We start from the raw sequence: 9,003 nt of genomic DNA on the forward strand, positions 1-9,003 counted from the left end.
CATTACTAACGAAGAATGATGCTTGTTAATGTCCTATACAATTTCATATTTCTGCTGCACCTTGTAGCCACTGGATGTCAATAACACTCGGCACAATTTAGATCTTTATTAGCCAGCACTAGCTGTCTAAATATTATAATCTATAATCCAAGAGACTATTATTTGGATGTGGGGACCAAATGTAATATTTCCAAGTTTGCGGATGACACAAAGCTGGGTGGGAATGTGTGTGCAAAGCGACTTCAAGAGGATTTGGATAGACTTGGTGAATGGGCAAGAACATGGCAAATGGAATATAATGAGGAAAGATGTGTGGTTGTCCACTTTGGTATGAGGAACACATGCACACGGTATTTCTTATATGGTAAGGAGATTAAAAAGTACAGATGTGCCAAAGGAGCTGGGTGTCCTTGTCAATAAGTCTCTGAAGACTAACATGCAGGTGCAGTAGGCAATTAAGAAGGCTAATTGGCTTTTATCACAAGAGAGTTACAGGAGTAGAGAACCTTGGTTAGACCGTATCTGAAGTATTGTGTGCAGTTTTGTCCTCTTGCTTTAGGAAGGATATTTTTGCCATAGAGGGAGTGCAATGAAGTTTCACTAGGTTTGTTCCCAGGAGGCCAGGACTGTCGAATGAATGCAAATTAGGGAAACTGGGCCTGCATTCTCTAGAGTTTTGAAGAATGAGAGGTGATCTCATTGAATCTGATAAAGTACATAAAAGGAATAGACAGGGTAGATGCAGGTAAGATGTTTGCCCTGGACGCAATTTCAAAATAAGGTGGGGAGCCACTTAGAACTGAGATGAGGAGATTTTCTTTTTCAACTCAGAGTGTTGTGAATCTTTGGAATTCTCTATCCCACAGGGCTGTGGAAGCTCAATCATTGAGTATATTTAAAGTAGAGATTGATAGATTCCTAAATGCCAATGACGTTAAGCAATGTGGAGATTGTTTGGGGAAAAGGCATTGAGTTGGATGATCAACCATGATCGTATTGAATGGCGGAACAAACTCGATGGGTTGGATGATCCACTCTTGATTCTATGAACTTCAGCTCAGTTAGCAGCTGGTGTCTGAAATAGTTAACCATCAGCATCACCCAGTGAGACAAGGTGTGCAAGGTTAGTTTGTGTATATCAGCAGGGTTTAATTGATTAAAAGCAATGCATGGTTTTTTTCAATTGAATTTATACTACATGCTGAGTCTGTCAGTCACTGCACCTGACCTACACCTGAAAAATTAACCCATCTTTTCTCTTTTGATATTTTCACGGTTCTCCCGTGTATTTCCACAATTTTATGTTTTTATTTTAGATTTCCAGCATTTTGTGGGGTTTTTTTCTTGCACTTCAGCCTGTTGCCTCTATTATTCACACATGTATGAAACATATTATATATTATCAACATGTGGCTATGATACATGCGGTGAGAGAAATTGGGCAAAGTAGCACCCATTCTTTAGGTGCCACGTGTTAATGCTCAAAACTGGTGTCCAAGCTAACTTCTGACGGGATGTATGCCGGATCCCATCTTGCTAAAGTGATTTGTGCACAAACACCTAGTGACTGCCAGCCACAGGCAGATTCATCATAGAATCCCTACAGTGCAGAAGAGACCATTTGGCCTATCGAGTCTGCACCAACTCTCTGACAGAGTATATTACCCAGTCCCTCTCCCCCAACCTATCCCTGTAACCCCACTTACCATGGCTAATCCAGTTAACCTACACATCTTGGGACATTAAGGGGCAATTTAGCATGGCCAATCCACCTAACCTGCACATCTTTGGACTGTGGGAGGAAACCGGAGCACGTGGAGGAAACTCACGCAGACACGGGGAGAATGTGCAAACTCCACACAGACAGTCACCCAAGGCTGGAATTGATCCTGGATCCCTGGAGCTGTGAGGCAGCAATGCTAACCACTGTGCCACTCTGTGTAACAAATTTTTGAAAGTGGTGTTCCAGCCTAAGCCCTATCTTTACCTCATTCAGCTGAACAGGGGTTAAACAAAATGAAAAAGCCCCAACCAGGGCTATGCAAAGGCATGATGAAACACTCACAAGATTAGTTGTTGGATTGTTTCTTCTGGTCACTTGTGCAATTGTGCACATTTTTGGAGCTTTCCTACACTAAAGGTTCAATCGCCTTCAAGGAACGGTCTGGCTCAAGCTGAAGTTCGTTTTATTTGATGCATTGAAAGTTGCTTCCAGACACAGGTAGCCTGGTAGGGCTCCCTTTGGGAATTAAACATGATTTGGGAAATGAAGGGAAGCCATTCAGAGCAGGACAAGCTGATAGAAGAGGGAGGGGGAGAAGGAAAATCAGCAGGCGGCCAGATATGTTGAGGACCTTCAGGAAGCAATTATTGGACAAGGCTTCACAAAAGACACCATGACTGAAACTTGCCAACTCTCTGCAGCCACCAGTGCATCCTCAAAGTAAGGCAAGGACAATATTGTCTATGGTGGTCAAGGTGACCATGGCTCCTAATTTTATGCATTTGGCTCCCTCAAGGCTGCTGCTAGAAATATATCAACAGGATAGCATCTGAGTTATCCTTTCCCCCTTCCTGCAAAGGCTCCTATACACTTGTGCCAAGTGCCTCATGCAGATTCCTACTCTATCCAGGCCTCAGAAATAAATCAAATTGTATCAGTCTTAGATCTGGAGGCTGTGAGTGTAAGATTAAATGCATCTTCACCGACTTCCTCCTCGGACTGGGAGAGTTTCAGCTCTTGAGTATCATGCAATATGTTTGTGTAATGTTGCAGTCTGGCTGTGAATGTGCAAGCTGTGAATTACGGGTGTGAGGCTTGCATCGGTGTTAAGTGAATGAGGGTGAATTAAAATGGTTTAATTGAAGGGGTGGGGGTGGGGGGGGCAGGTGGGGGTGGAGGTGGGTGTTGGGGGGGTGTTGGGGGTTGGGGGCGGGGGGGGTTGGGGGGCGGGAGGGGGTTGGGGGGGCGGGGGTTTGGGGGTTGGAGGGGGTGGGGGTTGGAGGGGGTGGGGGTTGGGGGTGGGGGTTGGGGGGGGTGGGGGTGGGGGTTGGGGGGGGTTGGAGGTTTGAGAAGGTTTTGCATTTCTGCAACTCAAAGCTGTTCTCCTGCTTCTCTGGGCCCTGCAAGCTTAGAACAGAACATGCACTGTGTTCCTGCCTGAGTTTACTAAATTAGAGTCTACAGCAGACACTCTGCTCAGCAGTTAAAATTACATTGAGGTCCCGATAAGTGATAGGACACCGAAATGACATATGAGTTAATGCCTTGCTTGCCCGAGCCAGTTCAGCAGTGTTGAAACAGGCACCAATAATACCTTTGAGTAGTCTTTGGATTTTAATTCCCATTTAGACAGGTTTCTGCTGTGCGGACGTCGTTAAAACTTCTTCAAAACAGTCTAAGATGAAGTGGGGCCAAAAAAGATCAAACAAAAAAAAATCACTGGCAATAATTTATTTCTATAGCCTCCAAAATAAATCAAATTCCATAAAATGGCAGCTCTCCCTTGAGTGCTGATTTACCACCGAGGCAACCTGCAAACCAGCAATCTGAAATACCTGATTTAGATAGCAAGCTGACAGATTCCTAGTGTGAATAATAGAAATCTGCAGCTGCACTAATTTTAATCTTATCATAACCGTTTAGTAATGCTCTCAGCTGTTCCCCTCCTCCCCTCATCAATTACACCTCGCAGTGATGAAAATGTCAGTCTTCTATTTCATGATTTCGCAGTCTGCACTTCTCATTACTTCTTCCTCATTGGGTTAGTTGCTTTTTAGGATGATTATTGGTTAAGTGTGTGCGCCATTCCTTTCTCTAAATGTTGTTCTCTACTTTAGTTATTCCTCATATTATTACACAAAACATTTCCAGTTTCAGTTTTCTCTCAAATTACAGTGCATCAGGAAAAGAATATACCTACTTATATAGCAGCAAAATAAAACGTTCCTGAACCAAAATGCCATCACCCATCCAAACACAGACTGAGTGTAAAGTAAAGTTTATTTATTAGTCACAAGTAAGGCTTACATTAACATTGCAATTCCTGTGAAATTCACCTAGTCGCCACATTCCAGCACCTGTTCAGGTCAATGCACCTAACCAGCACATCTTTCAGTGTGGGAGGAAACCGGAGCACCCAGAGCACACCCAAGCAGACACAGGGAGAAGGTGCAAACTCCACACAGTGACCCAAGCTGGGAATCAAACCCAGGTCCCTGGCGCTGTGAGGCAGCCGTGCTAACCACTGTGCCACCGTGCCGCCAAGTGGAATGCTTTTGCTAATAATGTCACTTTAAATATTTTGAATTCTGAAGAGAGTACATTACCATGTGTGCACCTTGGGATAAAATGGCTTCAAGACTACCTGATCAAAATGGCAACACCAGTTAGAGCACACTGTTGTTGAAATACCTTGTCTTTCAAATTCAATTTAGAGCATAAGAGATTACTCATCTAAGGTCTTTATTTCTATGGTTTAGCCAATGAGTATTTGAGTCTAAAAGATCAAGGATGTCCTGGATTTCATCATCAGAGGGGCGGCACGGTGGCACAGTGGTTAGCACTGCTGCCTCACAGCGCCAGGGACCCAGGTTCAATTTCCGGCTTGGGTCACTGTCTGTGTGGAGTTTGTACATTCTCCCCATGTCTGTGTGGGTTTCCTCCGGGTGCTCCAGTTTTCTCCCACAGTCTGAAAGATGTGCAGGTTAGTTGAATTGGCCATGCTAAATTCTCCCTCAGTGTACCCGAACAGGTGCTGGAGTGTGGCGACTCGGGAATTTTCACAGTAACTTCATTGCAGTGTGAATGTAAGCTGACTTGTGACTAATAAATAAACTTTACTTTATCTCCGGTCAATGCCACAATGAGCTTAACTCTGGGTTGGTCATGTGCCTTTTTACAAGGTTGTGTAGGCAGTTCCGCACTCAGTCCGCCTGTATTATACCAAGCCCTTATACTACTGAGACCTTCATATAAATGCATCCAAACTCACAACTTCAGCCCAGTTCAGCTAAATCTTCTCCAGTCATGCACGATCCATCAATACTGGGTAGTTTCCCTTCACTACGTGTAGAGGTAAACCTGCTGTTTGTCCATTGGGTTGCACAGCCACTTCAATGGGGCCCTTCAGGGGAACATCTTCTGCTGTGTACGTCATTCGCGCTATTTTTAATGACCTAAAGTGAACGTGTTGGAGTTTCTCATTGTCTGGCACCAGTGAGATTGCTGCCCCAGTATCAACTTCCATCCTTACTGGCTGTCCTTCCAGCAGTGGAGTAACCCATTATCCATGTGTAATACTGATGATGGCTAGCATATTAGTGATAGCTCCTCCTCTGACTGTGCGTCACTTGGCTCTCCTTGACCCTGTTGTACAGCATGGACATTTCTTCTTTCATCTTGTTTTAAGGTTGTCTTGGTTTGTTTCTGCTTTTGATTTTTATTTATATTTTGCCTCTTCTTCCTGCAAGCACACTCTATGTGTCCTTTTCTTGTACAGTTTTGACATTCCATGTCTTTACACCAGCAGTCAGCAGCAGAATATGCTGGCCTTGCACACCGGTACAGGCCCAATGGCTTTGGGTATCGATTCAGCAGACACTTTGTGCACTTGAGTGGATGAACTCAATTGCTGGGCTTTCTTTGCAGTCAGTTCCATAGAAACAGCAATTTCAATGGCTTTCTGCACAGTGAGATTACTCTCAGTTAATAGACATTTTTGTGTTACTTTGCTGTGTAGGCCACAAACAAGTCTATCCCAAATGGTGTCATTAAGCACATCTCCAAATTCACAATACTCTGTAAGTCTTTTAAGCACTGCAAAAAATGCTGCAATTTACTCCCCCTCCTCTTAGTTTATTTTATGGAATCTAAAGCGTGTTGCATTAACTAGGGGTTTAGGTGAAAAATGTGCTTGCAAATTTCCACAATTTGCTTGTACATTTTAGTGTCTGGCAGATCAGGTTGCACAAGATTATGGAGGAGATTAAATGTTTTACCTTCCATCACGCTCAGGAAAGGGGGCGCCATAATATCTTTATCTATTTTGTTCACCAGTGCAAAATAATTTAAAAACTCAGCATAAGAGCTCTACTACTCCATATTCTCATGAAAAGCTTCAACGATGCTGAAAACTCCTGCCATGTTTACTCTTGCAGGTTTCCTTTATGCGTACTTTGCATCCACGTTTCCAGCAGCTACCTGTTTTCTTATCAACACAAGGTTTTAATTTGAGCTTCAGTCTGTCATTTAGTACAGCCAGCTCTAGAGTCTTTTTTACTCACATCCACACTAACCAACTGATTTTCTCCGGATACAGCAATGCCTGTATGAAAGGTTTCCCTTTCACTGACTTTTCCGAAGCTTTTTCTTCCCAGTGGTTTAGCAGGTGCACATCCTTAATCCTCGTTGCCAGTTTTGATGTATCATTAACAGTATCAGGGAGCACTTCCTTTCAATAAAGTGTTATGGAATTCTGGAACTATCTCCCCGAAAATGTAGTTGATATGCGGGGTAATGGAAAACTTCAAAACTGAAACTATTAGAATTTTGTTTAGGCAAAGGTACCAAGGCTATTAACTGATGTAAAGTGCATAAATAGGGTTAGGATAGTCATTACGAATTGAATTATGAAACTGGGTTGACTGCTCTATTCCCAATCTAAACAAAATGTTACAAATATTGCATACTGTAAACAAGACTCTTATTCCCGATTTAATTGGAGTAATTTTGTGTCTTATGTAACAAAATTATCATGTGAAAATGTCAATATCAACAGCAAAGAAAATATCAGACATGACAATTCCATCCTCTGGCCCATGTCTGGTTTGAGATTTGGGATGAAATGTTTTCGACCTGAAGCGTTAGCTTTTGATTTGATTTGATTTATTATTGTCATATGTATTGGGATACAGTGAAAAGTATTGTTTCTTGCCAACTATGCAGACAAAAAGTACCATTCATAGAGTACATGGGAGAGAAGGAAAGGATAGGATGCAGAATATAGTGTTGCAGTTAGTTACCGATGACAGCAGGCAAGAAGCTGTTCTTGATTCTATTGGTACATGTTTTCAGACTCTTGTATCTTTTTTCCCGATGGAAGAAGGTGGAGGGAAGTACGTCCAGGGTGCGTTGGGCCCTTGATTATGCTGGCTGCTTTTCCAAGGCAGTGGGAACTGTAGACAGAATCAATGGATAGGAGGCTGGTTGCATCATGGACTGGGCTACACACAGATGTCGCCTGAGCTGCTGAGTGTTTCCGGCATTTTCTGGTTTGTCCCCTATAATACAGGTAAAGTCGCCATAGCCACAGATGACCATAGGACCCTGATTGACCTCCCCTTTGAGGGAGAAGAGCTGACTGGAGGTGATGTAACCTGAGTTGAAGGGTCAGTTACGAGGGGACACAAGTTAAAAGTGAGCGGTGGGAAGTTTAGGGGGGAGTTGAGGAAAAAGGTTTTTACCCAGAGGGTGGTAACGGTCTGGAATGCACTGCCTGGGAGAGTGGTGGAGGTGGGATGCCTCACATCCTTTAAAAAGTACCTGGATGAGTACTTGGCACATCATAACACTCAAAGCTACAGGCCAAGTGCTGGCAAGTGGGATTTTTTTTTTCAAAAATATACTTTATTCACAAAACAAAACTCTCCAATAAAACATTGCAAAATGACAGATCCAAAAGTCATAAACAGTGCAAAAAAAGAATCATTTTTACAGTACAATACAGTGCTTATTTACAAAAACATTACATTTCGTTACATTTCATTTCTTAAAACTATATACATGTGTCAGAGTTTACTGTGTGCCGTTATTTTTCAGGTTGGCACACAGTTACGCAGGCCGAGGGTATTCTGCAGTTACCCGGCCCTCGGTCTGCCTCGGTTGAGACGCTTTACACGGTGGCCTTTCCCCATTGTGCCTTGGCGGCGGCTGCCCCAAGCTTGAGCGCGTCCCTGAGCACGTAGTCCTGGACCTTGGAATGTGCCAGTCTGCAACACTCGGTCGAGGACAATTCTTTCAGCTGGAAGATCAGCAAGTTTCGGGCGGACCAAAGCGCGTCCTTCACCGAGTTGATGACCCTCCAGCAGCAGTTGATATTTGTCTCGGTGTGCGTCCCCGGAAACAGCCCGTAGAGCACAGAGTCCTGCGTCACCGAGCTGCCCGGGACGAACCGCGACAAATACCACTGCATCTCGTTCCAGACCTTCTTTGCAAAGGCACATTCCACAAGGAGGTGTGCGACCGTCTCATCAGCCCCGCAGCCGCTTCGAGGGCAGCGTGCGGTGAGGTTGAGCCCTCGGGCGTGCATAAAGGATCTGACGGGGAGTGCCCTTCTCACCACCAGCCAAGCCAGGTCTTGGTGCTTGTTTGTGAGTTCTGGTGATGAGGCATTCTGCCAAATGACATTGACAGTACGCTCAGGGAACCATCCGACAGGATCTGCCGTCTCCTTTTCTCTCAGGGACTCAAGGACATTACGTGCTGACCACTGCTTGATAGCCATGTGGTCAAAGGTGTGTTTCCGGAAGAATTTCTCCACGAAGGACAGGTGCTGCGGTACGGTCCAACTACTTGGAGCGTTCCGTGGCAATGTGGCCAGACCCATCCTCCGCAACACTTGGGACAGGTAGAACCTCAAAAAATAGTGGCACTTGCTGTTACTGTACCGAGGATCTACACACAGCTTGATGCAGCCGCACACAAAGGTGGCCATCAGGATGAGGGCGGCGTTGGGAACGTTTTTCCCTCCGTTCTCTGGAGATTTGTGCATCGCCTCCCTGCAAGTGCTGGCAAGTGGGATTAGGTAAGCAGGTGAGGACCTTTCATGTGTAGGTGCTGACTTGATGGATCGAAGGGCCTCTTCTGCACTGTGAGAATGACCACACCTTGGTTGGGGTGGGCAAGGTTGATGAATAACCGGTACAGGAATTGAACCTGCACTCTTGGCATTGCTCTGCATCAGGAACCAGCCATCCACCTGAGCTGAAGCTATGGTACCAGCA

Source organism: Mustelus asterias, chromosome 13 (assembly GCF_964213995.1).
Source record: "Mustelus asterias chromosome 13, sMusAst1.hap1.1, whole genome shotgun sequence".
Lineage (NCBI taxonomy): Eukaryota > Metazoa > Chordata > Chondrichthyes > Carcharhiniformes > Triakidae > Mustelus > Mustelus asterias.